Genomic DNA, 8,975 nt, shown 5'->3' with positions numbered 1-8,975 from the left:
CTCCAATCTGTGTATGGCCACGAGTAGCCAGTTGTGTAACTCTTATTTTTATTGCGGGACCATGACTTGAATAACTGCACTAATGACCTGAAAGATAATAGTTAATTATGTGATGTAATAGTGTTGTCCAGTTATGTCCTCTTCAGTGTCTGTTTAGCAGCAAAAACACTCATATTTCAGAGTCCTTTCCTGATTTCTTCTCCTCTCTGTTCCATCATTACACCAGTAGATGGCGATGAGTGAGTGAGTCAATATATCACTGACGACCAAGGATGGTCAAAATTAATAATAAACCATCATAAATAGCGTTTAACAAATGTCACAATATACATAAATGTCAGACATGTAAACAGTGTGAAAGATGTGCCATTTTTCTGCCTGTGATATTGTTTTCATTTAATTTGTATCTATTTTGTCTATTATTGTTTGTTACTGTTTTGTATTTGTTATTGTTGCATAATAATAAATCCATATTAATAATAAAAAAATACATCCAAATTAATAAAGGATCCCAAAACAAGTCCAAACGAAAAAGCCCATTTACGATTTTCTTTCACATTTATTACAAATATACATGCAACATTTCAATTCAAGAGATACAAATGTTAAATAAAATATAAACATTTTTCAACTTTTCAACATTGAAAACACGTCAATCTTCAACGTTTACTCGATGCCTATTGACAATTGTCAATTCTCAAGTCCCAACACATCAACATGCCAAATAACATTTTAGATTAAAATATGAATGAAATAAATGCTTTAAAGAGAGAATAGCTTTATTATACTTAAAACAGCACATTTTAAATAAAATATAGTGCAATAAAACACGGATTTCACATTCCAAGAGTCAACACAAAACACAACTCAGAAAATTGACACTACAAATGTTCACACTTTGCGACCTCCAGCTCCAGCTCTCCCGGGAGCATGTTCAAGTGTCTCAGCCATAGCAGCCCTGATTTCAACTTCTGTGGCAGTTTTACTCCACTTCATTACTGCAGCTGCAAAAGAAAATATATTAGATGGTGCATGAATAACATCATTAAGGCTCCCACTACACATTGTATTTACATTTAATCAATTAACAATTGCATGGATTTGCATACCTTCCCAAAAGAAATACAATTGGTAAGCTAAATTAGATATATATATATAAACATGAAAAATGCAGTTACCTTTTACCACAGAGTAAAAAATGGTATCCTGGAAGGCTTGTTTCGCACTGCTACCCCGCGCCCCTTCATGTTGAAAGAAGCCATTAGGCTGTTGGTGAAAAGCCTGAGAATACATGCACAAAATCATAGGGTGAGGTCCACGCCTACATTCTACAAATATTCCTTTATGCTTGCATTATTCCTAATGAATCATCTCTTTCCGCATTTTTGATTTTCTATGTGCTAAGAGGAGGGCAAACAGAGCAGGCAATGAGTAAAAATGTAACTGCATAATTACATTCTATATTCTGAGCATGTGACAGTTGTTTAATACCTGTCCATCACTTTATGGACGCAGTCTTTATCATTCCTCCCTCCCACCATTGAGAGCTGGGACACCTGTACATGACACATGAAAAGACACTCAATACATTATGAATAAACCCATGGTGTTGGTAATATACTGATTGTTGCCAGATTGAGCTTAAATGGGAACTGGTCATGTTGACTCATCCATACATGTTGAGTCCATGCAAAATATTATGGGACAGTAGTACACCTCTAATACAAAGGCATGAAAATACGCCTTCACTGTGTGTCCCTCAATTACACATTCTATAAAGCTGTGCATGTTAACAGATGCACTAGAAAAGAATATTTTTGTACAATATAGATCATTTAGACTTTTTGGAGACTGGGGGGGTCTAGTCTAATTGACATAGTTTAGTCCAATTTCTGTATAAATCTTACCCTTTGTTCCCAGAGGTTGCGGTCCTTGAGATGTGCCTCTTCTTGAGCAAACTCTTCTAAGGTTTCTAGCAACATGGACAGCAGAATTCAGGGGCTCATAGTGCCTCCCGACTCTTTTTATCTCATCTAGAATTTCAACTAGCTTTCCAAGCACTGACTTCTGGTATTCTGTGGAAGAAAATACATTCATTTATTTTTGTCAAGTATTTTATAAATCTTACTTTATGATTATTAAAGAATGATACTAAATAATAAATATTGACCATGGACGTACTAGCTTGAGACATGGGGAATAAGCCTCTCTCGGACTGTGATGGCCTTCGAACTCCACGCTGAGGTGTGAGAGAACACCTAGATCCTGAAGAAAAATAACAATAAAAACAGCGTTGAAGCTCATTGAAATAGTTGTTAATTCTCCTACCTCACTTATTGACATTATTGCAGGAGCAGCTGTCTTTAAAAACTATGAAGAATGCAACTAATCATGGACTCACTGCCCTACCTTTTCTGCTCCCGGACTGTGATGGCCTTCGAACTCCACGCTGAGGTGTGCGAGAACCTCTAGATCCTGAAAAAAACAAACAAAAAAAGCGTTGAAGCTCACTGAAAAGTAATATTACAATAATTGAGGTTGGAGAATTGACAACTATGAAGAATGCAACTGATCATGGACATGAAGAAATTTACTAGCCAATGGCGATTCTATTGCCAAGGTGTGTGTAGAGGGTAGTAAAAAAAATGTTTACTGACTTACTGGCTGACTCTGGACTAAATGCTTCTGATGATTCAGACCTTGTGGGTGAACGGTGAAGCGTTGGACGAGAACATCCAGAAACTGAAAAAGGAACAGGAAGGTTGAAAGACTTTGTTTTGAGCCCAGACTTAAAAATACTTTATATTCCATTTGCATTGTAAAGTAGAATAAATAAAAACATGAAATTACTGTCTGAAGATGCAGGACTCTCTGGTTGTCTAATGGCGGTGTTAGCCAGTTCTGGGGGTGCAGGTAACTGGAGCAGCATTGCATTTTGTCCTGAGGTTGTTAAAAGAAATTCCAAAACCAGAAGCATCAGCAACTTAAATGACAGAAAAACTCATATTGCCAACCATTCCCTTAAGTTTGATGACTGAATTACACCACTGGACCAGCCCAGCCATTTTACTCACCCCTATGTGAGAGCTTAATCTTTGGCGGAGGAACCGGAAGCAACACTGTATCCTCTTGACAAGAACATGCACAATCACAGTAAGATAACGATGAATACTAATGAACACAAATTTGAAAATCTCACTACAAATAATCCAGAATTGAAGACAAAAGATTATAATCCTCCTCTGCCTGTTAAACTTCCTCACACCTGAAACTGATCGAGTGAATCTCCTCAACTTCTCCAATCTAGTGTAGATGACGATCAAACCATTGATGTTCTAACATCTGCTCTAAGCTGGGGCGTTTAGTTGGATCCCGGGCTAGACACTGTCTAATCAGATCCCTGCAGTCTGTACACATTTTAATAAGGAGAGAGCTGGTTAGTCATGACCATGTGACCTGACATTTTCGCTATACGTTGAGCTATATCTAAAAATTCTGACACACTTCAACCTTTAACTTTCTGTACAAATCATTTGCTTTATGTGTGTTTATATCAATGTTATCATCATTATTCACTCACATTTGGATAAGTTGCGGTTCTGAAATATAACTTTGGCTTGTGTGATTTCCGTTCTATTAAGAAAAGGGAGACATGTGTTCGACAACTCGTACAGCAACACTCCTAGAGACCAGACATTTGCTGGGACGGCGTGGAATCGAGGTTCTGTAAAGACTTCAGGTGGGCAGTAACCCGGAACTCCTGTAAGAAAGACGTTTGCACATCGTTGAGCTTTTTTTTTTAAAGCATCATCAAATATTTAGTAAGTCACTACCTTCAGGTTTCCTCACCCCTGTATATGTTGCTCTCGTAGCCTTCACTACTAAACAGCTGACCGCAGCCAAAGTCTATCAGCTTGAGGTCTATCGTGTCTTTCTTCAACAGGAAATTCTGCGCATGAATGTCATTATGGAAAACACCACGATGGATGCAGTGTTGCACTGCCCGCACAGCCTGTATCATGACGACCCGTGAGAACCAGTCACTCCAAGGCTGACGAGTGATTGAGTCCAGCAAGCTCTCGCAGGGTTCGGGATACTCCATGACCAGAGTGAATCCTTTAGGATCTTCAAACCACTCGTACAGTTGTATGACGAAGGGGCTTATGGATTCTCGCCTCATCATCATCAGCAGCGCCACTTCTGTAACGAGAGGTTCGGGATGCCCAGGCTAGAGAGAAGAAGCAGATAGAAGGTTTGCTGGGTAAAAATCTGAAGAAAACATCATTTTGAAATGTACTATTCTATGATCTTTTTAGATGCGTTCAAAAGAGCCTTTTCAGCTCAAAGTTATTTGGTGCCTCTAGGCTTATTGATCACATTTAGGGCCAATCCCAATTCTATCCCTTACCCCTTCACTTTCCCCTTCCCCTCTGTTTTGCGTGTGCACGTGAAGGGGAAGGGCCAGATAGCCCTTGAAACGAAGATTTTTCGGGACCACACTTCAAACGAAGGGGTATGAGAAATGTACCTGCATACACCGGCTACAGACGCAACATGACTGCCAATAATAATTTTCTTTGTCACATTCAATCTTGTGTTCATATTTACGGTCATGTTCTTCAAAGAAACGGTTGCAAAAAAATCGTTGAAGTTCGTTAACAATATGACGCGTGTAAAAAGCAAAAGTTTGAAGCGAAGTGGGCGCGCGAATGAGGCGAATTCGCGTCCACCGCGCCGCACTAAACGACTCATTCGCGCCGCAAGACCCCCAGATGCGCGTAAACGCGTCTTAACATTGAAATCACTCGCGCCAGACGCTCTATTCGTGTTTGGTGTGAACGCAGCTTTAGGTGTCGAAGATATCGTCATCTCTGTTGTTTTCTGCAAACTTCAGAAGAAAAATACAAAAAATAGCTGTAACTCACGCAAGACTACAGCTGATGACAGCATCTTGGAAGTTTGTGATAAACATTGGCGCATCTCCTGTGACGTAGGTGCTAGCTACGATGTATAATGACATGTAACGGTGTAGTAGTGGTGTCCCATTTCTTAGGGGAATATTTTCACCCCTATGCCTTGACACTCTGTTTCAAGGGGCAAGGGTTAGGGGTAGGCGAAGGGGTATAAAATAGAATTGGGATTGGGCCTTATACCTAATGCTTCCTACGGGTGTATTAACTACAGTAATCTGCACTTAAACAACTCCACACACATTCAGGTTTTGGCCAACTTACAATATTAAGATAGCGATCGTTGTCAATCTTGCGCATCCGCTTGATGGCAACCTGCACACACAAAAACCTAGTTTCAATGACAGTAACAGTATTCAAGCACCTTGTACTTAGTATTAAACCATCTGCAAATTGTTTAAATGTGTTTTGATGCATGCAAGAGCAAAATGTTTGTCCAATTCAGTAAGATTTACCTTTTTGCCATCAAATTTGCGCGTTCCCCGGAACACCCTTCCAAATCCTCCAGATCCAATCATCTTTTCCACGTTATAGAGAGACTCAAAGGACTCTGAAAAACAAACAGAAAAATATGAGACAATTATTAGCTTGCTAGATCCATTGTTTTATTTAAAAAATATCAGTGCTGGTCGAGCAACAGTAAATCGGACATGTTAAAAACTTGACTCAGTTATGCATGAAATAGCAAAATCTCTCTCTGTAGACTTTACACCGCCCAGCCTTATTTCAGTCTCACCTGTTGAGCTCTTGTTCACTGGAGAAGCCTCCACGGCACCCTGAGCAGTTCGGCCAGTTGATGTCTCTGTTGGCTCGACAGAAACTTGACCCGGCAGTGGAGGACACAGAAACCCTTCGAGGCTGTCGGACCTGGACTCCGATCCATCGCCACTCCACCTCCACTCGGCGCAGTACGAGCCTCGGCTGCTCAGACTCAACGGCTCTCTACACCACCTCTCGACATGGGTCTCAGAGAGGGACCAAGATGAGGATGACGCGATGCCCGGAGAAGAATGTCTGGAAGCAGTTCTCCAGGATCTGGAGCGGCCTGAGGATGGAACATTTCAGACATCAAAAACTGTTTTTTTATTTCTTTTTTTATTTATAATATTAATTATCAATGTCAGTGCTGGTCACATCAAATTGTTACTTTGGTTTCACTTTATTTTGGTCCCTTTAAGACATTCTATAAGTCTATAAGTAACATTACACCTACATGTCTACTAACTCTCATTACTAGAGTATTAGTAGACTGTTAGGGTTAGAATAGAGTTACTTATAGTCAGTAGAGTGTCTGTTGCTAGTCAGCGCTGGTCGAGAAAATAATATTATAATGGGGGAAATAATTGTAATATTCTGTAAAAACAAGCCTTATTTTGAGTGGAAAACAAGTAATACAGTTTAAAATGTTGGAGAAATAATGATTTACCATTACTTGGCTTGACGCCGGAGTGATCTGGAGCAGGTGATGATGGTTCCAGAATAAAAGGCTCCACAACATCCACAGCACTACTGGAACAGCAGCAGAAAACAGCCTTCAAAGCCCTCCAGATCCTGAGGAGACAACCAGGTCTCTTCGTACGTTCTGGAGCTTTTTCTGAAATGAAGAAAAAACAAATGAAAACAACTATTAGACCCATCTGTAGTTGCAGAGTTACTTATAGTCGACAGAATGTTCAAAAGGGACCATCAAAATAAAGTGTTACCGTTACTTTAGTTGACAAATCAGCCATTGAAAATAGAAATAGAAACTAAGCCATTACTTCTTTATTAAAAGCCTATTCTGACCTCTGCGAGAGTGTTTAGACGAAGTGGACGGACGTCCATCATCTGGGTTCCGCTTCGCCCTCGTCCCGCGAGCCTGACCTGTGGACACAGAAACAGAAAACTCAGAAGACAGAGATGTTAAATATCCAGGACGATCCTGGCTCTGGGTCGGGTCTGGCAGCGGCAGAGGTGGACAGTAACAAAGTACATTTATTTGAGCAGGGACGGACTGACAATCTGTGCGTTCTGGAAAAGTCCAGAACGGCCGTCCAACCGAGGGCCGTCGGCACAAAAAAAAAGTCTAATAAAGCAATATGAACAGCCAACAGCAGGGGCACTAATACGATCACTTATATGCTACGTGTAAAAAAAAAAGAGTCGGCCTACTAGCCACTGACTTAATAGTTTTATAAGGCTTACCTAGCTATTGCACTTTTAAATTTGCTTACATTATATTTGAATAGTTATAAGTTATAGTAGGCTTTATAGCAGTTGCGTCTGATAAACATCAAATGGGAAACGCTCAAAAAGCGGAACGAAACTTGTTTGATCTGTGCGCGGCCAAAGCAAGCAGGGCTGATCTCGATAACGCGAACATTATTACACAGAGCTGCGCGATCCACTGAGAAGCATTTCAATTCAGCGCAGAATTCTCTATTATAAACCCACAGATGACTATGTGATTTAAGTTAGTTAAAAGACAGATGAAAAAACAGGCGAAACATTGTTCCAAGAACAAACCAGTTAGAAAACATTTCACTCCACAACTTTACTGTAGTAAGACTGTAGTAAAACAAACTTTTTTTGGCAGAAATGTGCCTGTATATATTCATATTAAAAATGCTTTTATATATAGTCATGTTATTAAAGTTATTAAGTTGTTATTAAACGTAATGTTATTAAATGTAATCAATGCAGTAATGTTTTTGTTTAGAAGTTATGGCAGTTTATTTATTTTGCATTTATATTAATACTAAATATTTGTTTTTGATAACACATACTATAGATTTATAGAGAAAAAAAAATCAATATATATTTTCATAATTTTTCAGGAATTGTTTAAAACTGTCTGAACCAGAACCAGATCTCAAGATATTTTATTATTTCGCATATTATGGTCAAAAGTAAAAAAAAAAAAACTTAAAGGTAAAGTTAAAAAGCACCATGTTATATAACAAACTCAAAAAGATTATTGTATCCCTTGAGGTAGGGAAAAAGGTTGGAGACCCCTGTTATACAGTAACTTTATGTATTGTATGTTTTTTTTTATGTTTTGTATGTTTATGTATGTTTTATAATTACAAGTTTGTGTAATTTGGGGTTTCTGTGGGCAGTGACATTTCATTATTATGACCGCCGCTAGCGTAGCTAGCGAAAGCGGTCATATAGGGATTGTCAAAGTTTTTTTTTTTGTTTTTTTTGTCATCTACTGAATTTTTCGTCAACGATACCAGGGACACCGAAACACCGGGGAACATGAAATTTGGTGGGCATGTAGCCCCACTAGACTTTTACGGAAAAATTTCGTTTGGTCCCCGGGGGCCACTCCCCCCCCGCGCTGGGCCCCCACCAAACCCAAAAAATGCAGTTCTGAGATGTTCGATTCCTAGTTTCGATTCCCAGTCTGCCGACCGGAAGAAGACACCGCTGTTAGGGGCTGTTTACACCTGGTCACTTCATGCGTTTTCTCAGATTGGATAGCTATCTGATTAATCAAAACGATTCCATTTACACCTGGTCACATAAATGTGTTTTTGCGAAACGGATTTAAATCCGATCTTCAATTCCCGCGCTATATGCAGATTGTGCACGTCACTGAAAGCAACAGATATGAGCTGCATTTTATTGATCATCAGCTAATTTCAAAATCAAAGACCGCAATAAGAGAGAGTGACAACAGCCCTGGTAAGATCATTTCTTTCTTTACTTTTAATGATGATGATTATGTGTTAAGCGTCTGCGACTTACTTTCACTTTACTTTGCGATAGTTTGCACGTTGGCTTAATGAACAGATGCTCAGCTTCTCATCTGCGGTGACGCGCGTGTTCCAGTATCGTCGTATCTGGCTATTACATTACATAGCCTATAACACGCTCTCACACGTTTATTTATTTATTTTTTTTGCATTTTTGGGAGGAGGACAATTTACATATGTGGTTTCAACAACCAGATGCATTTACACTTGTCCAGTTTCGTCTGGAATGCGGCCCAGGCCACCTCCTGAAGTGGTTTGAGCGATC

At 39.5% G+C, this 8,975-nt stretch overlaps 1 long non-coding RNA gene across 1 annotated transcript; it reads right to left on the bottom strand.

Annotated features, from left to right (window-relative positions):
- Positions 1-784: 784 nt before the first annotated feature.
- LOC311088645 lies at positions 785-2,180 on the bottom strand. Its single transcript, XR_014607542.1, has 4 exons — positions 1,908-2,180; positions 1,492-1,556; positions 1,179-1,281; positions 785-1,004 (listed from the first exon to the last, which is right to left on the bottom strand). It is a non-coding gene; the product is annotated as an uncharacterized lncRNA (long non-coding RNA).
- Positions 2,181-8,975: the final 6,795 nt, after the last annotated feature.

Source organism: Abramis brama, assembly GCF_963993115.1.
Source record: "Abramis brama genome assembly, chromosome: 8".
Lineage (NCBI taxonomy): Eukaryota > Metazoa > Chordata > Actinopteri > Cypriniformes > Leuciscidae > Abramis > Abramis brama.
Note: the sequence above shows the minus strand (reverse complement) of the source record. Positions and strands in the feature narration are given on the sequence as shown.